At 43.3% G+C, this 23,835-nt stretch overlaps 1 protein-coding gene across 1 annotated transcript in view; it reads right to left on the minus strand.

The window, feature by feature from the left end:
* Positions 1–23,065, minus strand: part of FAM107B (family with sequence similarity 107 member B) — a 61,515-nt gene extending 38,450 nt beyond the window's left edge. Inside the window, exon 1 of the mRNA XM_059472418.1 lies at positions 22,929–23,065. The gene's annotated coding sequence lies outside the window, so the exon portion shown is untranslated. The remainder of the gene's footprint in view (positions 1–22,928) is intronic.
* Between the last annotated feature and the right edge of the window lie 770 nt (positions 23,066–23,835).

Here is a 23,835-nt window from a genome sequence, read left to right on the forward strand (position 1 = left end):
CCCTAAAATGCACCCACTGCTGCTGCATGCTTTCAAAATTTATTAGATGGGCCTGGGCACAGCAGCAATGAAGAGCAGCCTTCCCTGACTTTGGACAGTGCTTGGGCTCATTGCCACCTCCATGCTAACAAGGATGGGGAGGAGAATGCACTAAATTATATCACAAGTTTTGTGATCACAGAAAGAATAGGGGAACAAAATGAGTCTGAACAGAAGTCAGTGCTGGAGGGTCACTCTCACTGCCTGGCCATTATTCACTTTACTGGTTTTGCCCAGCATTAACACCTGCCCATTCCCTCTCAAAATCATCTTCATTCCTCTGCTGTTACTGACCCAGCCTTGCTCTGGGAAGGTCTGTCAGCTGCACTGAGCACTGGCCACTGTACTTAGCATAAAATCTGGGACTTTGAAATAAGGCAGTAAATCACCTCTATCCTCCACACATAAGAGACAAGTCCAGATGTGACAAAGATCTAATGATGCTATTTTATTAAAAGATTAAAAGAAAACTGAAGAGAAGTGAATGAAACATGGCCTTAGTGAATATCTGAAAGTTAATAACTCTATATTAATGAGGACTGCTGATAGAAAGACAAAAATCTCCAGGAATTTAACACAGGGTAAGTTTTATTAAAATTATTCTTCCACCTAAAGTGCTTTGGATTATTTAAGATTTAGCTGAGTGAGAGCAAGGAGACCTCATCTAATCAGGAAAATGCTGTAATAGCCTCTGATTCAGAAGCCATCAATTTACTTTGTGTTCACAGACTATGTAAGACGCCATAAAATGAAATAATAAAACTCAGTAAAATAGAAGAGATGATATGGCAAAAACCCCAAGTAGTAGCAAGGGGAAGGAAAAAAAATATGTTTCAAAGACAAACTACCTGCATGCACAGTTCTGAAAGTGTAACTCCCAATGTCCCTATCACATTACTGTGTGAGCTGCAGATGAAACAAAGCAATGGAGAATAACAGGGCCACATTGCCTCTTTTGGAAAGAAAACTTTCCCATCATGGAAAGCTAATAAAGAGAATGAAAGCAACAGGCAAGATTAAGAAAGCAGAGAATTTAAAGTAATAGTATTGATTTAAGTGGTTCATTTTTTATTCATGGATATTCTTTCCAGTGGATATCTCAGAAGCATTTTATGTTTAATAGGCACCACCATTGTGCAAATGTTTCCTAAGCAAAAAGTCCTCACTTATTACCAAGGCAATAAATGGCTTCATAGCAGACAGTCCTATGAAGAATTCAAGAAGCAAAATGAACTGTGGATCATGCAAAACATAAGAAAACTTAGCCTCAGTGAAAGCCCTTTGATGTTGAAGCAGTTTAATGGAAGGTGGGTGCTACAGATGATATGTTTTCATTGGGTAACCCTGGTTAAGGTGTCTGTCAGAGATCCTTGACTTCTCAGAAGAGCAGGTGTGTATTACTGACTGAAAAAGCTTCAAAAGCTTCAACAAAACCAAAACAAAATCCTCAATTAAATACACAAGTCCTAGTCTCACAGCCTTACAGAGAGCTGCTTCCTCCTTCTCCCCATTCCTTTTCCCCTTCCCACTTCTGGTTTAAATTCTTACAATAATTATGTTCTGAATATTTATCCCAAATTCACAGACTAACTACAGTCTATTCCACAGACTAACTACAAAATCTGATTCAGCTAAGAAATTAAATCCCACTGTTTAAACTACAAAATTTAATCCATAATTAATATGTAAAAAAAGGTCTCTATTTATCTTGCATAAATTGTTCTCCTCCTTCCCTAGTCTCCATGACAGAAAATGTTGTTTGCCAGTATTTCACTTCATAATCTCATTAGCAGCCTCTTCTTCCCTCTCCCATCAGTCAGATTTTGTATTCAGATAGAAATGTTTTAAGATACTGCTTGGTAACATCCTGGAAGCAATCTCATCCAGTTGGAATTGAAAATGTTATTTAGTCTGCTGTGATTTTGTTAATATCAAATATTTGGATTAACAGTAAAGATGGTGGTGTAGGGAAATTGTAACAGCTTTAGAAAGATGTAGCCATTTCCTTCATTAGTGAGCAAACATGCTGCCCCTGGGCAAAGGAGTGTCAGCTGGCTAATAGTGTCTGTGCTGGAGGAGCCAGCAAGCAGCCTGCTAATGAAGCCCAAAGGGTACTGGAAAGAGGCACTGGGACAGGACTGGAAATCTCCTTTCAGAACCCAGAGCCTCACCGTGCAGCTGACCTACATTCTCCAGCTCAGAGCTGAAGGCCAAGTCAAAACATGCCTAAATAAAATAAAATAATGGCTCAGTTTCAGTGGGATCTCCAAGCATCCCACACTGGTGGGATGAACAAGCCATCTCCTCCCATGTACAACTCCGGCACAAGCCACAATGCTAAATATGATCCCAAATCACTCAGTTTTAACTTGCAAAAGGGCCTTTACATAGCAGACCATACTTTGCCAGAACCTTGTGTTAGGTTGCTATTTTTTGACTCTGGTGGTGGTGAGAAATCCAAGGCTTTAAATGACCAACATAACCCTTGCCTTTGAAATCTAATTCAAACCAGTTTTATGACTTCCTTCTTATGAGTAATTCCCTCTATCCAGGCATCTATTAGATTTAAGAAAGAAGTCACAGCAACCTTCAATTCTCAAACTCATTTTTACCCAATATAATCTTTCCTTAAAAGACCACAAATTTTCTTCATGATCTGCACATCTAAACATCTTGCACAGCCAGGGGCAACCTCTGCATATCGAAAGCTTGCAGTCTGTGAGCTCCACTGTTTTACATCAAGAGCAAAGCACATGCAGGCTCAAAATGATGCCATGCCTCCATTTTTCTCTTCAGCTAAAAAGGATTCAAAGAAGACATATCAGAGGAGAATGCACTGGTGTTGATTTGTATTCTAGAAGTGAACAGACGCTAAAAGATGAAAATCATTTAAGCAGAAATCTTGATTGCTATTCTCTGCAGAAGGGTTGCTGTAACATGAGCCTTTTGTTTGCTGAACAAGCAGATAAACTGCACCACTAATTAGTCACAACACACACTTACCCAAATTCTTCATTACACATGGAAAATTACTCAGTGCTAATGTTCTACATGAACACACTTCCAACTGATATTCCTATCAGCGTTGCATAAGAGAGGTGAGTGAAGGCAGAGTAGGATCACAAAAGCATCAAAGCAAAACTGATTTTATTTACTTAGCTAAAACCCCCTGAAGCAGCCTGGGCACAAAGTGGAACAGACATCTTGTTTATAGATAAAATTTATGAAAGTAATTATTATCTCAAGTCTACAAATTGATTATTTTTGGTCCTGATTCCAGATTTTAGAACTACTAGAGATATCTTGTTCTATTTTAGTCACATTCATGACTTTTCATCACTTTCTCAGCTTTGGAATAACTATTTATTGAATTAAAATAGCTAGTTGCAGAATTCAATGAATGTAATAAAAATCAAGAAAATACCTCTGAATTTGAAAGATTACTGAGACATTTTGCTTATTTCTACAAAAATCCCTGGTTCTGACCTCTTGACCAGTAAATTTCAAGAGGTAATAAAGGGGGAAGCCTGAAGCTGCTTAGAACAGGGGAAGTAAGGAAGGTTGTTAGATTGAATTATTTCACTATGGCTAAACTACAGATTAATTTAAACCTAATTTACAAACAAATATTTTCCCTATTACTTTTATGTATTTCTACTCCAGTTAAAATTAACATTTTTACCTGCTGAATCCTAAAGACCTACCCCTATTTATACATTCAACAAAATACTTGGAAGTTAGCAAGACAAACCAAGCCATTCCACCCTTCAACAGGTTTTTGCCAATCCTGAATTCATAGTGAGCACCTAAGTTTTACCACCCCAGCTGAGAATGTAAAGAACCCTCCCCCTCTGACCTCACTCCTGCATGGAGACAAAGGCACAAATGCAGTGGATTCTCCCACACATCCCCTGGTGCCACCAGAGCAGAGATCACAGTGGCACAGCTCTACCAGCCACAGGTATCCAGAGCAGGATCAGAGTCACCTCAGGATTAGGTCTTGAAAAAGCCTTCAGGTTCTGCTCACCTGTATTTTTCTGGTCTGGAGAAGCAGAAAACAAATATTTGAGGCACAAGGCCCCAAGAGCTGAAGTCTTCTTGCTACAGCTGAGCTCCCTGCACTGGGGCAATGGATGCAGGTATAGGATGGCCTCTCTTTCCTGCCCACCTTTTATCCCCACCCTTACTGGCAACAACAGAAACCACCTGGCTCCCTGTATCAGATGGCACAAGCTGTCCTGACCACCCCACAGCAGCTGCCACCCACTCTCTTTACCAGCCCTGCTCTGTCCCCAGGCTGTGAGGGACACACAGCTCTGGCTCAGGAGAGCAGTCCTGCAAGGAGAGGTGGAACCACCTTGTTATCTCAGCCCGTGCTGGCTCAAAAATTCCAAGCAAACATAGGATTGTGCACTTTTGTGTACACATCTGGAAACAGGGAGGCAAAGATGGTCAAAAAGATACGGCTGCCTAAGTGACTGCAGAGCCTTTGGCACAAATGCAGGTGTGCCAAAAGAGACACAGCACAGGCTGGGGAAGCACAGCAGATGGACAGCCAAGACAGATTTGTTACAATGACAGCAAGCATCAGAGCACTGCAACAGAGAAACCTGAACTGGTTCAACTGGGTCCTTCTCCTTATAAAATAGTTATAAAAAGAAATGTGAGATTGCACAACCAGCTGAAACTGCTGTGCTAATAAAACACAGGAAACCATTGATCTCAATGATGTTGCCTGAATGCTTACAGAGAAACAAGTCTGCAGGGCTAAAATATTTTACTAGTTCTCATTAAATGTTTTTAGATATGTACAGATCCTTGTGAAAGTCAAACACAGCAAGTGGAGAGAACCCACACCCAAATGATTCTGCAGTGATAGTGGGTTTGCTGAAATTCTGACTGCAGAAGATAGTAAAGGTTTTCCTGCATAAATGCAAGACTGATAATTTTAAAAAGCTGTCCACAGCCTGCCATAGTAACTTCATATCACCCATTGAAAAAAGAAAAAAGCAATACAAGGAGTTCAGAGACAAAACTCAGAAGTAATGCAATTTATTTTTTTCTTCACATGACTGACTCTGCAACTTAGATCCCCTTAAACTTAAGCATCACTAACAGGTTAGCCAATTGCACAGAAACCCATAAAGCAAAACTAGAACATAGAAGGAGAGATGGAATTTACTTAACAAGGTCAACAATGGATCTTGGCACATCTTTGCCTCAGGAAAAAATTTCAAAAATGGAGAAGACACATACCACAGTTTTTGTAAATATGGGCTGATGCTCACACACCACTACCCAGCAAACATGCAAAATTCTCATGAGCTCAGATGCACACACACCCCCAAAGTCATACATTTATGGCAGCTTTTGCCAGAAAGTTTTCCTTTATGTCCACAGCTGATGAGGTACTATTGCCTAGGTACCTACCCTGTCGTGTCCAAATTCTCCTGGGTTTTGAAATGATCCACACTTCCTTCCTGGAGCTGGAGTAGACTGGATGGCTAACTCATGTCACAAAGAGTTTGGTTATACATCTCCCTTGATGAAAAATTTAAATTGTTCAGCTAAGAAGCAGTGTCTTTTTACCCCAAGACACTGCTCCAGCAGGAGCTCAGTAAATAATGCTAAACAAAACCAGGGAAAGGAATCAAAGTGTTTTGTAACTAGAACAGAAAGGGTTTGGGGTTTGTTTTCACTAAGTTCAAACAGAAGAAGTTTTATGACTCAAGTAAAAGGAGTGTGAAAGGGTTTGGAGAAGGAAGGTTTCCATTAAACAGACCTGAACTGGTTCAACAGTAATTTGAGCTCTGGATGAGCTCACTTTTTGCTGTGCCACTCTCAGCAGTGAAGCAAAAACTTCACAAAACACAGGAGGGAGCTGATGACAGATGAGAGGGCAAGAGGCAATGCAAGGCCAGCTCAGAAATGGTTACTTGGGCTGTATTACAGCCTGCCACCACAGAACCTTTCCCACATTTTTAAAGCTGCAAATGTAAACACCACTTAAAAGGAAATTTACGTGATGGCGAACCAGGGAATAAAAAAAAAAAGAGCTGGAAGAAAACAATGAGTTTTCCTGTGCCCCAAAGAGCAACCCTGCGAAGTCCTGGCTCTCAAAAGATAATAATGGTTACCAGGGCTCTCCATTTGTAGGGAGTGGGATTTCAGGATGTTTTCTTTCCCCCAGCCTTTGCAGGCTGTCAGGACAGGCTGCTGTCAGCTGTGGTAAACCCCACTCAGGGACATGGAGATGATGTGAGGCAGCTCAGGACAGCTCATGGGCAGAAAGCTCCACTGCTTTTGGGGTCTGGCAGAGACACCCCAGCTTAGGGAGCCATCCTTCACCTGCATTAAAGTCAACTCTGATTCACAGCAGAATAACCATTTTGATGGTGAAAAGCAGCTACTAAAAATGCTTTCTTATAACAACACTGCCAAGAGAAGAGCCAGGGGACTCTGACAGCATCTGCAGTTAATGGGAAATGGGCAATCAAGGAGCTGATGTGGGGAGGCTCAGTGGTGGGAAATGCTGCCTGAGCTCACCCCTGTGTGCCACAAGGGCCACCCGGGCACAGTGCCACAGTTCCTGCAGCAGGTGATGCAGTGACCCTTTGGAAAGAGGGACCCAGAATCCCCACAAAGAGGATAAATGGGGGAGAGTCACACCAAATCTGCAGCTGATGGAGTCCCAGCTCCTGCCTGGTGCCAGGGCTGCCCTAACAATGGTGTGGGTGCTGCCCCTGCATTCTCCCCTCCCGTGGTACACACAGGATGGCACCCAGGGACTGCTGGGCTCTGGGCAAACACACTGACCTGTGGTTTGCCTGATGGGGATCTAACAAGACACCACTTCATTGTGAGCAGCATGGCAAGTCTCCCTTCTGACAGCTCAATGTTTGATCCACAGATCGGCACCTAATCAGCTCAGTGTTAGGATCCACAGTTAAACCCCATTTATTGTCTGAGCCTGAAGATTAAGAGACAAAAACCAGAAGATTCAGGAATAAAAAGTAAAGCAAGGCAGTCAGAGTTGTTTTTTTCTCATTACACATGACTGTAAATGCTGCCAATTGCAGGCCAAACTGATTCTGGTTCAATCCCTTCTGGACAGGTGAGCAGACTGTTACTGGTCTCCAGCAGGAAAGGTTGGGAATTACTAAAAACTCACAGAAATTTGGAGCAGGGAGGTTGATTCCTCCCAGGGGAGGCAAGATGAGTCACACCATCTGCAGTGGCAGCCCAGCTGCCCAATTCCTGCTCAGACAATTTAAATCCTGACTGAGTGGTGAACAGCACTTGCAGCAAGACATCACATCAAGAGAAACCAGGTTAATGGCACAGGAGGAGGCACAAAAGAAACCAGATTAAAGGCACAGGCTTTGCTCACCAGGAGCTCTCCTCTCCAGGATTCCTGCAGATGGAATCCCTCATACTGCAGCAAATCCAGAGGATGCTGGAAGTGCTCAAAGCCAGACTGGATGGGCACTGACCAAACCTGCTCCAGTGGGAGGTGTCCCTGCCCGTGGCAGGGAATTGCAAGTAAATAATCTTTAAAGTCCCTTCCAACCCAAACTCATCTGTGATGCTACAAACCCTGGGCAGACCTTACAAGAATGTCAGCAGGGATCCTGCTATGGGACTCACACTTTGGATATATGAAGGCAATTTTAAATATGGATTGGATTGATAAAGGCAACTGTTCAGCACACCAGTGTAAACATGCAAATGTAGGGAAATGCATAACCTGAATAACCAAATTTCCTTTGCATATTGAGACTTGTCAACCAATTATTCTTCAGGCTTTACTGTAAATGGAAACATAAGTATTTCTGATAACCAGCAATAATGACTTAGGAGAATCCCTCTGAATTTTATATATTACATGGGCAAGAAGCCAGACAGAGCATTTAGTTAATTAAAGTTTTATTGATAGTGGTAAGTGGTGCATTTCTGACGTCCTTCTTTGTTCCTCCCCTGTAGAATGTAACCCTCATCTTCCTTGATGTACACAAAAAATAAGAAAAAACAACTGTTACTTCCTTCAAGAGCCAAGTAAAAAAGCTACCACAAAAATAAATAACAACAAAGTTCATCATTCAACATAAAAAGACTAATTTGCAGATGAAATAGGAAAGAACCTTGCCTAGGCTGCTAAAAAGAAATTAGATAGCTGCATTTCAAATAAAAAAAAGGCAGGAAGTAGGAAAAAATAATGAGATACTTATACTCTCTAAGTTGGCCAAATGTATCAACCCTTGTTATATTTGGTTTTCATGTGTTACTCACTAGGCATGTCCCTGCACTGGGAAGAAAACCAGATAGAACATGTGGTTATTGGCCCACAGAGATACCACAGCTAGAATGCAAGCTCAGGTCTGCAGTAGCTTTCCTTAATAAGTATTCTCTATTAAAGGAAAGATTGATCCTACATGATGTGACAGGCCACTGATACAAATAAATTGCTTTATGATATGATCTCTGAGCAGCCAACATATATTCACTGTGGGCTCACTGAGCTCTATACTAGCGTGTCTAAATTTCCACTTCCTGTAAAATCAACTTTTATCTCCTCTGTGATACAACCCAGCACTATGCTGAAATCAATGCTTTTAACCCAAAGGCCTGCAGCCAGTTTAGAACTACATAATGTGAAATAACAGGAGTTTCCCATCCATTCCAGTTTTCAAGCCTTTGTGATGCACATGTCACTGAATTGCAGGAATAGCTCATGCAGTTGCAGAAAGCTTCTAAAGGAAGTGATAAATGAATAATACCCTTTACAGCTGTAACCAAATAACGTGACTGAAACACACTGGGTTTTTTCCCCACCTCCAGCTTTACAAAATTTCATGTGGTTCACTGGTCAGAAAGTCAGAAAGAACAAAATCTTTATCTGCTGTTCCTCACTTGCTACCCACAAACTGCCAGTTAGATAATGCTGAAGGAAATCAGTGTGGTTTGCTTGCACAACAGCCTTGCTAAAGAGGGAGCAACCATGTAGCAAAGCATTTACAACATGAGACAGGACAACTCTAGGATGCCATTCTGATGGCCACATCTTCATGAAATCAGTATGGCTCTGGTAAAACCCACAGGGAGTTCCCTGGATACAAAGCAAGGCTGCAAAAACACATTCAGGGAAATTGTTCCATAACCCAGAAGCAAATACAGAGCCAGGTCAGGAAATACATTAAACAACTTTCTTATATTTCTTGTATGATAACATAAGTGTGCATATGCAATGTTCCCCATAACTTTTGGCCAGTAGCAGCCAAATTTTTAAGGGGTCTGAAGCCTCCATGAAATTCCCCTAAACTTCATGTAAACTGGTGGCTGAGCAATGGAAGGAGTCCAGGCTCTGCCAAGCTTCAGTCCAGCACCGCCAGACAATTTCAAGTAACAGCTTTTGGCAGAATGTTAAAAACAACAACAAACAAACAAAGAATTTGAATCCACAGGAAATGAATTGTCAGAAAAACAAAACCAAGGTTTATAGAAGGCAAAACTGGAGTACCACCACACTGACCACATGTGAACTGTATGACAACAGTTATGTGACACAGAAGAGGTCACGTTTGTGATGATGGGGTGAAAGATTCACACAAGCTTATCTCATGCAGCTCAGACAGAAAGTTTAAATACATATGGTACAAACAGATATACCTTGTTTTTCTAGTTATCTCATATTTCACTTTCTTTACATTCTAATGTTACAGTCTGACCCATTTTCTTTCAAAATTTATCAAACATGATGAAAGGATCTACTCTAATGTACCCACCTGCCTCATTCTTTCTGAAAGTAGGAGTCCTGGAAGATAGTTCTGGCTTCTGGGGCACATTTAAGGAAAAAAATCAAAACCAAATACACAAAAAACCCACACAACAAAACCCCAACCCAAAACAAAAACAAAGCCCCCCCCAAAACAAAAAAATCCCCAGAAGCCAAAATTACTCAGGTTTAAAATACAAATATGTCTTCTATGAGGAAGAACATACCAACATCAATGTAATGAACATGATTAATATTTCAGAATCTTTCAAGAACCACATCCAGTCATTTTACAAACTTCCTGTTGTTAACTACAGAACTGGCATCTAAATTCTAAAGCATCTTTCACTTTAAGGAAAAAAACCCCAACCCACTGACATTTAAAAAATGCCATATATGGGAGTAAACTAACTCTGGTGCAATGAGAATAAACCCAGTTTAATCCTCCAAACCCTAGATTAAATTATAAATCCTGAGCAGAGGTAAAGAAAGCCCTTCTCAGAATGCCCTATAGTCCCTTTTAAGGACTTCAAAGTAATAACACTTAAATTTAGACTCGACTCCCAGTGTCCCAAACTTGAATGATTCAACCTTTTCAGCTTCCATTCAATCACTCTTCATTCAACAGTTTGTTTACAGAAAGATATTTAAATTGTTCTAAAGATCACCACAGCTCACTGTAGAACCTTTTGATTCTCTAGCAGGCACTATCACTTATTTACTTTAGGTTTTCCATTATTCAGGTGCTGGCTGGTGCACATTCAAATGAATCACAAACACCAGAACAAACAAGACAGTTCAGGCAAAGGAATGCAATTCAAACAACATCCAGTACAGAAGGCATTTAGAAACTCAGAAAACTAAGAAATGTTCGGTCTGCTATTAACTTAGCATGTTTAGAAAAAAAAATCATTTTGGAAGTCTGAAATTGCTTAAAGTTGTACAGAAGTGCCAGTAAAAACTCCTGATCTCTCAATTTCCACCAGTGACACAAAGGCATTTACCAAAACCACTGCAATGAATTCTTTCCAAAATTCCTTCCAAATTAATGTCCAGAAAAAGAGGAGAGAAATCCCAAACCCTGTTACAGGACTACTCTGTTATTCCAAAATGCACAAACACTGGAGTGGTGCAGTGACCATGTCTATGCTATCACCTCAAGGGCATGCAGTTCAGAGAAATAAGAATTGTGCTTGAAGATCCACCATCCTTTCCCCTAAAAAAACTAATTATGGATGGCCCTTGTGATCCAGGGAACTCATCAAACACCAAAAAACAAAAACAAAAAAACAAACAAACAAACAAAAAAAAAAAAACAAAAAACAAAAAAAAAAATCCTGCTATGTTCAGTCAAAATTGCAATGAAAATTAACATTTGACCAAGACAGAGGAAAAACTGACATTTATAGAAGCTGCAGTTGATGACACCCCATAAAATGACGCCAATCACTTGTCTCTGAGTCAGCTCCATTCCCACATTTAGTACAAGTGCTCTGGCTGACTCACACCAACCATCTACCTGGGAGAAAAATAAAAGAAATTTCAAGCATGATTTTGCTGCAGCTTTTCATGATGAAGTTTAAATTTGCCTGGTTCTCTTCATTTGAACTCAAATTGTTTGAAAATTTAATTTAAATTCTAGTTTGTCTTCAGGAATTTTCTCAGAAGCAACAAGCTTAATGCTAGATGCACAAAATTGGCAAGTAAAGAAATGATCTGGTCTAAACAGATTCTGTTTTCAGTGAGAAACAGCTTTTCAGGCTGCTTGTTTGCCTAAAGGCATTTATGGGAGGATGATTTGTATATTGGGGTAGTGAGTTTATGCTTGAAATATAAAGTTTATATTATCTTTTCATTATGCTTCTATTTGCAGTGTTTCATCTTGTTTGTTCTCTCAGTTCAAAGTCCCAAGTTCACATTCTATCCTTGTATTAATTAGTTATAGCTTTAGGCAAGCCAATTCTGCCTTTGTTTCTTAATCTGTAAAAGAAGGACAATAATAAATATTTATGTACTTTAAATAGATATTGGAAAGATGTGTTTACCCTGACACAGTTCTTAAAATACACCATTTTATAAAATTCTATGCAAAAATTACCCAGTTTACCCACTTTAACTGGAATGGTTGTAATTTTTGTAAATGGTTTGTGGAACTCCCTATCCTTTCCCTCCTCAAGGAGACCATTTCTTACAGTTCTTGAAAAGCCTCCCATGTAGCAAACCATGCAACCCTGAGCTGAGTTCATGGCATCCTAATTATGATAGTGTAACAAAAAATTAAAAAAAAAGAAAGAGTGCATTGATTACAGAGACATTTAATCTTAGGAATCTGAATGACTAAATACTATAGTACAGAATTTTTTCCATTCCTCTTCCTGGGGGAAAATACAGAGGAGTAAGAGCTCCTTATGTCATTGCTTTTACAGCAATAAGTTTTTTGTGATATTCAATGTTTTGTTCACTGGTGTCTGTTAATCTGAGCCTTTCTAAATCCAACCTTTGCCCGATTTCCTCGCACGCAAAACATCTGCACTTCTAAAATAAATAAACTACCAGTCAATTAATCAGCTTCCTATTAGAGGGGAAAATACCCTAAACCAAAATGAGATTCTGGAAATAAAATAAAGATAAACCTCAAGCCTTGTGAATCATCAAATCTGAGCAGGAAATCAGCTGAGGATTCTCCACTATTAGAGATAAAACAGGAATAAATACCACTGGCTCAAACTTTAATTCTTAATTCTACTAGTGCTCATGACTTGCAATAAAGAGATTAAGATCCAATACTAAAATGGGAGGAAGGGGTTGAAACAATCCCTTAGAGCAGTCATTTAACAAAGCACCACTTTATCAATGCATGCCATGCCCAATTTGATTTATTACTCCAATTTCAGTGTTGGAAGGAATAAAGTCTTTGAAAGCACACACTCCTCTGCTTTAAAGCTGATTCTAAACTTTAGTGCACAGAACAGGCATTACACTGCAGCACTCCCCTGTATGCCACCACATGCTGTCAGTCACAAGAATTAAGCATCAAAACAAAGCCTTCCATCAATACAAAATAAATCCACAGGAGAGTAGAACAGGTGACATCACTTGTTCTCCAGCAACCAGTCACCTTTTCCTTTCATAGTTCTGTCATGGGGAATGAAAACTAAAACTTGGAAAACAACTTTACTGAAAGCTGATATGAGGATGCTTCAGCAATGAAGAATTTTGTACACCAGACACCGAGATCTTAATTGGCACAGCAGTATAAACCTGGGCATCCTTCTGGGCAAAGCTGCTGTCCATGGCACACTGAGGCACCTCAAAGCTGCTGTATGTGACACACTGAGGCACCTCAAAGCTGCTGTATGTGAGACACTGAGGCCACCTCAAAGCTGCTGTATGTGGCACACTGAGGCACCTCAAAGCTGCTGTATGTGAGACACTGAGGCCACCTCAAAGCTGCTGTATGTGGCACACTGAGGCACCTCAAAGCTGCTGTATGTGACACACTGAGGCCACCTCAAAGCTGCTGTCCATGACACACTGAGGCCATCTCAAAGCTGCTGTATGTGACACACTGAGGCCATCTCAAAGCTGCTGTATGTGACACACTGAGGCCACCTCAACTTCAGTACCACAGGAACAGGAGCCTCCCCCTGCCTGCAGCCATCCCGTGCTAACAACTCTGGGACAGCTCTGGGAGAAGGAAGAACTACTCAGCCACAGGAAACCATGGCAGGGGATGAGGAAGAGACTACACAGACACAGGAATTACAATTTGAGCAAAAAATTTAGCTGCTTAGGTATCCATATGGCCCACTGCCACAACATGCAAATCCCCCAGGACTTGGATTTTTCCTTCCCCATCCTGAAGTTCTTCTCCCAGTTCCTTTAAAAAGTTATCCCAGGATCACTGACCTGCCTGACTCGGCTTTTTGAGCTGGCTCCCAGTTTTAGTCTTCTGCTCTAAAACTGCACAATTAAAGTGACATTTTTGGAAATTTTCTAGGAAAAAAGTACTGGTCTAACTTGCATTAAGCCCTGCTTTTTTTGAAAATTAGATTTACTATATAGACCAGTGTTTCTCCTCTCTGCAGTATTTTTGGCTGAAGCTGGCAAATGGATTACATTTAGCTAAAGGAACACGTTGTCTTGGATCTGTTGATCCTATTAGTTACCTGGAAATAGGTACCAAGGTTGAGGAGATGCTTTTTAGGGCTTCTACAGAGAAAAAGTAGGCCCTAACTACCTTAAAATTATATAGAACCCTCTGGAACAGCTTACAGTGCTAAAATTTCCTCCTGTAGTGCAATAAACATGAGCAATGAAGCAGCTTTATACAGGTACATAATGCTATAGTGGAAGTTTAGGTAAAAATCTCTCTCCATCAAAGCAGCTGTATTCATTGCAAGAAAACTTGTTCCACTTCAACCCTCACATCAACATGCTTCACCTTTTTGTGTCTTTAATATCCATTCACACACTCTTCCTTACTTAAACTGTTAAGTTCTTCAGGTCAGACTGTCTCTTTACAACAGTGATAAGTGGGAAGGACCCTCAGGCCACTGGAAAACAAAACAATAGTTGGCACACTTATTTTCTAACTTCATGTGCTAACTTGTCCTCAAATCCTCAAACAAGGAAATTTATTTTATTTTGCTTACATACTACACTGAAAAAGACCCCAACCAACAAACCAAAACCAAAGCAGTCACTGCACACTCAGTAAGTTAGATTTATAGAGGAAACTTGGAAGGTACTGCACTTTTGCCCAATTAGGAAAAGGATGTAGAATATAACATGGCCAGGTGATGCCTCTAGCCTCTCCCTCTTTATACCCACATGAATCAGCCATTACCTGCAGACAAAGCAAGACAGGCCCAGAACCCAGACTGGAGCTTCCCCAGAAGAGAGCTGTGATACAATGGCATCTGTAACACTGCTTGGACCTTTTAAACTAAATCCTCCACCTAAGACTCACAGGCACAGACATTCACAAACTCCAAGCTTCATGTCAAGCTTCAAGGTTGGCTTTCTAGTTGCTGTACTTCAGAAAATATTTTTTAAATCTTTTCATCAGGATTTAGTTTCACACCAAGAGATAAATGCTTTCTGCTCTTCAGAGACATTACCTTCTTGAATTCCAAAGTTTGCTTTCAATGTATTTTTTGAAAAAGGAAAAATATATTTGCTCATATTTTGTGTAAGAAGTTTATGACTTGCCCAGCCTTCTTCTACTTGAAAGAACAAACAGATAAATAGTAATGGGCAGGCTAACATTGCCTTTGGAGAGTCACTGGCTCCCACAGTTGCCATCTGTGGTAACAAACCACTCACAGCCAGGGCTCCCCTCCAGAACACACAGACTCCCTGTGCCTGAGCCCTTCTGATCAGGGGCTGTGTCACTGGCTGCTCACCATGACAAAGGACACAGGAGACAGTGGGACAGTGCCAAGGCAAGCCATGCTCACCTCCCAAAGGTCACCCCTGTGTGTGGCAAAGCCCACTGCCCACGCCCTCAACACCCTGGGTACAACCCCCAGCACTGTTGAAAGCGAAGGGAGACGACCCATCTTTGTTGTTGATCAGCATCAACTCCGATTTATTGATCAAATCAGTCACTTTTTATAATAGTGTTAATTAACTTCATGCATATTGCAAAATCTGAGCTCACGATAGGCTACAGAGAAAACTCTAACCCCTCCCTCTGTTTACAATACCCGTGGTTGTTTATTGAAACCAAAATTAGTGTTCTCACTGTTATATGAAAAGTTCTCAAAACCTTCATATCTGCTCCCAGAGCAGCCAAGGACTGCTATGAGAAGACTGTCTGAGAATCCCTCTGTTCACAGAAAAGGTGCCTGAGAACCTAGTCATCTACAAAATCAAGCCTGGGAACTGCTGCTTCACAGCTGCCCCTCACCCTCCCATCAGCTGTATACCTTCATGGCCTCTCTCTCCAAGCCATGCTTGAACCAGGCTCTCCACACAGCTTCTGCCTTCTCTGTCTTCTCTGTTTGCTTCTGCATGTTAGACAGGGATCGCCTCAAATGTACTTGAGGCTCGGAAGAAAAGATTGGTTTGCTTTTAGATACCAGACAATGAAAATAGCAAAACTACCATGATTCTTTCCCTGTCCTTTCCTCCATTCCTATTCACCTTCCAAAGGTCACCCCCTTGTGTGGCAAAGCCCACTGCCCACACCCTCAACACCCTGGGTACAACCCCCAGTGTCACTGTCTCGGCTGGAAAGGCTCGGGATGGTCTTGGACAGCCCGCACTCCAAAGGACGAAAAGAGGCTTCAGGTGTTTTCTCAGTCTTCAGTGTTTATTAGTTGTTTATCTAAAAGATTTTCTCTCAGCCCGACAGAGGTCTGCTCAGCAGCCAGCCATGAGCACACTGCGAGCCCCCGGGGCGGTCACCTATCTTTATACTCAAAATTACGTATACAATATTTACCTATTTTCCCCAATACCTTTCACCCTTATTGACCAGTACACCTTTAGTAATAACCAATCCCGAAGTGCCACTATCACCACAGAAGATGGAGGCTAAAAAGAAGAAGGAAAGGACACGCCCCAATTCCTCCATCTTACTTCTTTAGACCCCCCTGTACAGAAATCCTAAACCCTGTGTTTCACACTCTAATTAACTTATCCCTTCATCATTTACCCAGTGAAATCCTCCCATCCTCATACAGGTGTCGTCTCCCTTGCAGGATCAAAGTCCAGCCACCAGACACTTCTGGCAACATTCCAGAACCTCCGAGCCCCCCAAGGGTGGTCTCGGTGACTCAGCACATCAGTCCTGAGGTGCTGAGATCCCACACCCCAGCACCTGTTTGCTTCTGCATGTTAGACAGGGATGGCCTCAAATGTATTTGAGGCTTGGAAGAAAGGATTGGTTTACTTTTAGATACCAAAAAAACAATCCCAGACAATGAAAATAGCAAAACTACCATGATTCTTTCCCCTATCTTTTCCTCCATTCCCATCCAGACTTGTGTATAAATTTCTGACAGACTGTTTTCAGGAAGCAGCAGTGATGTGCCAGGTATTATGAGAGTTAAACAAGTCTATTACAGCTTGCCTGATATGTCATAGATCTTCCTCAAGGACAAGTAACCTCAAAAAGCTCTAGGATGAAAAAAAAACCCTAAGCACAGAACCATAAAATAAATCATAAGCCAATGAAACTCCTCCTCCCGATTCTTTCCAAAAACAAACTCAACAAATCCCAGTGGCTTCAGATGGAAATTGGTTTTCTTCTTCTACCAGCCAAGCCCCAAACTGCATCTCAGGGTGAGGCCAGGCACCCACTCTTCCTTGAAGGGCAACAAGGAGCAGCAAGTCTGAAGGATGTGGCAGCAATGCAAGGAGACATTCAGCAAGTCATCCTTGTCCCCAGTGACACTTCAGAGGAAACTGAGGTAGCAGAGATATTTCAGTGAAATAGCAGGGCAGCGCACATGTTCAAAGGGCTGCTCAGCAAGTCATCCTGCCAGGAAGAGGAAAGTTTACTTTGCCTTAAACTCCTCACTCTTCAGAGGTTCTAAACAGTGAAGCTGCACCTTGTGGTCCTCCTAACATGCAAAGCTACTGCAGAGCATTCACTCTGAGCCCTGTCCCAAAGTGCTGCAGTCAGCTAGAGGTGCACTCCACCCAGCTGACAGCACAAACTCCAGCTTCCCTGAGATCTTCCCAGCTTGTTTAGAGGCATGCAGCACAGGCACTGGCCTGGATGAGGAATGCAGTTATGCACACACGAATGGTCCTGACCCACTTCTCATCCTGGCCACTCGGAGCTGTGAACTCCATTTATTATTAGCACCAGAACAAAAAAAAGCCTGTGTATGTACATGAGGTCTGACAAATGCCCACTCACTGCACAGGCAAGGAATGAAAGGAATTGTTCTATTATTTGCCATCATCATCCTCCTCTTGCCAGCCCACTGAATGCCATGGCTGCTGAAATACCTTTGGTGGGCAGAGCTTGCCTCCCCTTCAGGGTAGACACTGCTGGCCTGGTGAGGCACTCAGCACCAGGGGGCACAAGCACAGGGAGCTGGACATCCTCCAAGGGGCACAGGAGAGCTCTAAATCATCAAATAAAGAAAAGAAGCTCAAAGAGAGCTCCCCTTTATAGAGTAACACTTTCAAGACTGAGTTTCTCCTGCCTAAAAAAAAAATATACTACAAAGCAGAGGCACTGCTTCAAATGAAGCCAAGCATGAGGGCAGTTCCTCCTTCAGAAGCATTCCTGGGTTTCAGCTCTATAGCTTAGAAGACAGGTAATTCCCCAGTACAAGGTAAAACACAGGATCTATCCCACAACAAGGTTGTTCTGCAGGATATTAAAATACCCCTCACAGCAGCAGCACTTTTCATGCTTTGTCATCACAAGTTCTCTACAGGACTCCAATGCAGCTCACACAGAGAGGCTGTAAATGTAAATGCTGAGATTTGCTAAAGGACTGCACAGAGGTTTTACAGCTCATCCTGAAAGCACACATGCTGCCAAAAACGGCAGTAAAAATGTAAAAATAAAGAAATTGAGCTCATCTAAATGAAAGGGATTTGTCCCACTGTTCCTAAATAACTGCACTGTTTCTTTCTTGATGAGGAGCATCTATGTGCACAAAAAGCAACCTTCTGCCTTCATGATGTCAAAAACATTTTAAAAATGTAAGCAAATCCAGGAGTTTTGCTTCTAGGATAAATAAAGCTAAACAAGGCAAAGGTTGCATTTGTGCTCCCTGCTGCTATCATAAAACTGGGATTCTTGTCCCAGCTAAGCAAGCTGAAGACCTGCTAAAGACCCAGTAAACTCCATTGCAGCTACAAGCAAACTGTACCAAGTCACCACAAAACCTGCCCTTTCAGCTACACAGGCTAAATCCATGGAGGAAATACTGATTTCAAAAGTTATTTTAAAATATGACACAGACCAGCAGACAGCACTACCCCCAAATGCTCCAAAATCTTTGCAACTTATTCTTTAACAGCCACGGCTTGGAAACACTGTTCTCCCACCTGTGAGAGTCCCACCCTTCATTGCACAAAACTTACAGCCCTGGCCTAGCACAAGTAGCAGCCTGTCAGCACAGAAGTTCTTTTGAAACCAAAGTGACAAACAGGACTGACTTCACAATTGTAACCATCAAGCACCAAACACAGCACTGTAGGGAAAAGCTAAATTACAAAAAACTAAATTACTTTAGTTTTCCCAAAGTGACAGAGCACAGGGGTAGCAGGTAAGCTGCAGTGCTTGTTACACAGAAAAGGGAAGAAAAGACCACATCCTTCCTCTTTTTGCAGACACCTGCAATAAAGTGCTCCCTGCTCATACAGCCCCAAAAGATTTCTGCCACAGGAGAACTGCCACAGGCCACTCCCTGCTGTCATGCAACACCCACAGCCCTTCACACCAACAAGCCAAAGCAGAAAAGCAGCCAGGTCAGAAGAGCAGCTACGTGAGTGTCTGTGCATATCACAGTGAAGAGCAGCCACCCCTTTAGAAAACAATTAAAAAAAAAAACAAACCACAAGCCTGGTCTCTCAGGGTGGGGATCTGCACTCAGACCACCTCACCCAGCTGCTGGGGTCACAGAAAGGCAGTCTGGCCTTGCCTTCACCCACCTGGCTCTGCAAAGTCTCCTCCTGCTCACACACAACTGTACAGTGGGACAGATGCAGGACCTCCCCAAAGACCCAGCCAGAGACCCATCTGTAAAAACAGCACCCACTGTTTGAGGGCAGGTAGAGAAAGGAGAAGAAAAAGGTCCCTTTCCATTTTCTCTTCTCTCCTGTGTATGCTGACTCTCTTTAAGAACTCATCACTACAAAACCCCCCTGTTTCCCACAGTCTAACAGAGACCAGCATGGCTGTGATGGAAGAGCAGTCAGCCAGTGAGTGCATCACAGCCAGGTAACCCAACCAGTTTAACACTGTGCCTTTTGGGCTGTGCCTCTTCTCTTCTCCCACTCCTTCTGGCAGGGGCAATACTTTCATTTCAGTAGCCAACAGCTCAGGACACATGAGTTCAAGCTCTTCCACCACTACACAGTTCCTGTGTGGTCACAGACAACTCATTTTCTTGGTTGTGATCCTATTCCCCATCTGCAAAGGGGAAGTGTCTTCCCCACAATGGGAACACAGGGTATTCCACTTCAGCATGGTTTTAGAAGGATTAATATAAATGAAGCATTCCAAGAGATAAGCCTGGCAAGAGCATGCAAGACATGGGAAGTATCACTGATAAATGTAGTTCTAAACAGATCATTTATCTTTCTTGTAAAAATAGGTTTTTCCTATCAAATTTGCAGCTTTATGTACAGGTTAGCATGTGAAACTATTCTCTTTCCACATCTGAATCCTTCCACTGTTTTATGTCAAAACAAAACATCAAACCCCTGACTTGCCTTTTAAGCAAACACAGAAGAGTTGCAGGCTCTTTGCACATTATGTTGTGCTGCAAACCATACTTGACTGACAGTGAAAAACACCCCAGGTCTGGCCAAACCAGAGCAAACTTTAGAACAATAACTGAAGTTGAAGAAGCATTGAGCATTTTCTTCCCCTTCACAGTGAGATGTGCATGTATCTTGGTTTTTGATACTGTGTCAGAACAGCATCAGCCCTGAGCTGTGTCGGACATGCCCTCTTTGGGTTCTTATGAGATGCAAACAGATCCAAAGTTGTACAGCACAGGGATGTCAGATACAAAAGGGCTCAGCAGAGGCTGAGCACTGAAACTGGCTCTGCTTACAACCACCACAGTCCCAGAACAGATTAAGAGCTGGCCACATGTATTTAATACTGCTAACCACATACAAAGATAACATAGCTTTATTCAATAAAATATTTTCTTTGAAACGTTGATAGAGCAAAAGCTGTGTTAGAGCAAATTACTTGTTAAACAGTTCCACTCTTCTTCCCACAGCTAGCAAACATGATTATTTCCTTCTCTCTTCCCCCATTTTTCCTTCTGCCCCAATTTTTAGGTAATTTCCCTGTCCTTACTGAAGTCACGAAGGAATGTTCTAAAAACCAGTTTCTCAATGCCCTAAGTATGGGCAGCTGTGTAAAAATTGAGAGACTCCCCCAGCCCCAGGCCAGTCTATCACTCTGTATCAAGCCAGGCTGTTCCACTGTGTGACTCTGACAAACAATCTGCCACTTCAGCAAAGGCACTGACCAGAGGCACCACACAAATCTGATTGTGAGGGAGAGCACCAGAAAGATCTCCCAGCTGCAGCTGCCACGGAGCTCCTCACTTACCCAGTCGTGCAGGGGCAGTGCACGGGTCAACACAGTCTCAAAGCCTTTAAATGCCTGGAGGTGAACTGGACTGCAGAGAAACTTCTAAATTTTGAAGAGAGAAAAAAGATGCTAAGACTGAAAAAGAAGGAAGAGTATAAATTAAGGGCTGTGAGATCTGAAGCAGAAAGGAGAAAGCAAGTGGGAAAGTATCATGAGGACCTGATGAGATGATTCTCCCACTTCTAACTTTCAGGAACATCAACATGCCATTTAAATTAACAATACTTAGTGCTGAAGACAATATAGTGACACTACTCTTGAGCATTATGGACACAGAAGTGACATTTCACCTGCCAAAACCATCCCTGGCAAAACTCCACCATCATCAGTGGAACTACACCAAGCATGAAATTGGCCCACAGTTGCACTAAGACAAAAAAGGCTTTGTTTCAGGAGATATAGGGAATTTGTGGTTCTTTATAATAAAGCTCAGCAATTGTTTACTGTCCCTAAGCAAATACCCCTGACACCAAACAAGCAGCCAGCACATTCATAGCACACACTGTCTGTCCATAGGAAAACATCCATCAATAAAGCAACAGATTACCAGCGTCCTGTTCATATCACAAGGAAATTAAAGACAGTTTAAATGCCTCCCAAATTGCCTACCAGATCCACAAGCAATCATTCTCATTTTCAGCAACATCCTTCCACCTTCCTCTGCCAAGTCAAGGAAAGTTGAATGTCCTGACTGGTGCTACAGAACTCACTCAGCACACACTGACGTACCACAACGCTGAGCAGCTCCACTGCCAGAGTTATTCAACAATACTCCCACCACAAACTATACCCTGCGACCACACTGTGCTCACACAGAAACATCTTTTTCCTCCTTTTGTTACATTTTGGTTTGGCCATGTGAATTCCCAACAAAATCCCACAGTTCACATGTTTCTGCCGCTCTCGAGTTTGCCACAAACATACCCTGGCCTTACGGGGCCAGAATCTGCTCCAATGGCAGCCACGGCCGAACACCACATTTGCATAGTATCCATTTATGCCAGAACTCATTAAGCTATGAAAAAATCCAGTGGCTGAAGCAAACAAGTAGTTCGGGCACACAGAGCTCCTATACTGCACCCTTTTCTCTTATGCACCCCCAAAATGAGTTTCTCCGTGCAGTTTCCCTGGCCAGCTTCACAGCCTTTAAACCCAATGCACAGGAAAACCTGGACATTTGAATTTCCAGAGTCCTTGAGGGAAAGTTTGACAGACCCAGGTGGGATTGGTGGGAGCACAAGAGAACTCCTCGGGGCTTGTGCCGCTCCCAGCTTCTACTTGGTTTAAAGATCTGTAAGAAGACATCGACTGTCCACACCAGAAGTTCAGCTGCTCTGAACGCTCATTTCACATAGCACCACGTATAGGAAATAAAACATTTATCATTTTAATTTGCTTTTCCAACTCCTCTTCCCGACCACCACTACCCACTCCCCCAGGGATCCCGCATTTCTATGGGGGTGCCCCCACGGCTGTAAGAGTCACCCCAAGAACACCCGAACACCCCACGGACACACCGAACACCCGAGGGGAGAGCCGGGGACACCCACGGGAGGCGGCAGCGCCGCCGGAGCCCCGCACACCCGGGGCACCCTCCTGCTTGCTCCCCCTTTAATTTATGCAGAGCCACGACGAACTCCCCGTGTTTCCCTTCACGAAGGAAGGCGCGGGTGCCCCCCCAGCAGGGACCCGCCGCTCCCGCCTCTCTTCCCCGGGAGCCGCCGTCCCTCAGCCCCCCCTGGGCTGGGATATCCCGTCCCTCCGCGCCAGCGCCTTTGTGTGCGGAGCAGACACAGAACCTACCTCGGCGGGGCGGCTCTGCCCGCTCGGCAGCGCGGGGAACGAGGGCAAGGGAAGCCGAGAAGGGACGGAGAGGAGCAGCCACTGCCTGCCCGCCCGCCCGATGCCTGCCGAGTGTCCGCCCGGCCCCGCCACACGCGCGGAGCCGGCCCGGCCGCGCCTGAGGGGAGCGGCCGGGGCGGGCCGGGGGCGGGCCCGGCGCTGAGTCACCGCCGCGGCCGCCCCGCCGCCTCCTTTGTTGTCAGGCGTGGAAAAATCCGGGGTGGCGGGGATGGCTGGGGGGAAATCCCGAGAGAAAAGCGGGAAAACTGGGACTGTGTGGCGGCCTGGGCTACGCTCTACGGGCTCAGCGCTGCCCCGGCAGGGACAAGGCGCGTGGGGCAGCCACGGGTGTTCTCAAACTCCTGCCGGGGCTCACCTTCGGGAGACACCTCTCCTCCCATGGAAAAGATTTTTTTCTGTAACTTTCTCACTGTTTCCTTCCCGTATCCCGCAGCCCTGTTCCTGTGGATGCTCTCACCGTTCATTCTGTAGAAATTAAGGTCCCCATCCAAATTAAAGGCTAGGAGGTCACGGCCGGCCAGCCAACAGGTTTTCAGTGTACCCAAAATCTGTCTCCGAGGGAGCACTACACGATGGGGACATGAGAAAATATCGGGGACACGGCATAGCGTGCACAGAGTTGGGAATGAACCCAAACAAAGGCATTTGGGGATGAAATGTATGTTTACATTGGGGTACACACTGGGACTAAACAGATTTCTTTTGTGTGTTTATTACTGGGATTATTTTGCGTTTCTTCAAAACAGATGACTTGTATCACAGCACAGCGACTGGAGACACCTCAGGGATGGAAAGCTTCAGCCTGGTCTGGGCAGCTCAGTAATTTGAGGACCTGAACATTCAGCAT

The sequence above is a fragment of the Ammospiza nelsoni genome, chromosome 5 (genome assembly GCF_027579445.1).
Source record: "Ammospiza nelsoni isolate bAmmNel1 chromosome 5, bAmmNel1.pri, whole genome shotgun sequence".
In the NCBI taxonomy this organism is placed as follows: domain Eukaryota; kingdom Metazoa; phylum Chordata; class Aves; order Passeriformes; family Passerellidae; genus Ammospiza; species Ammospiza nelsoni.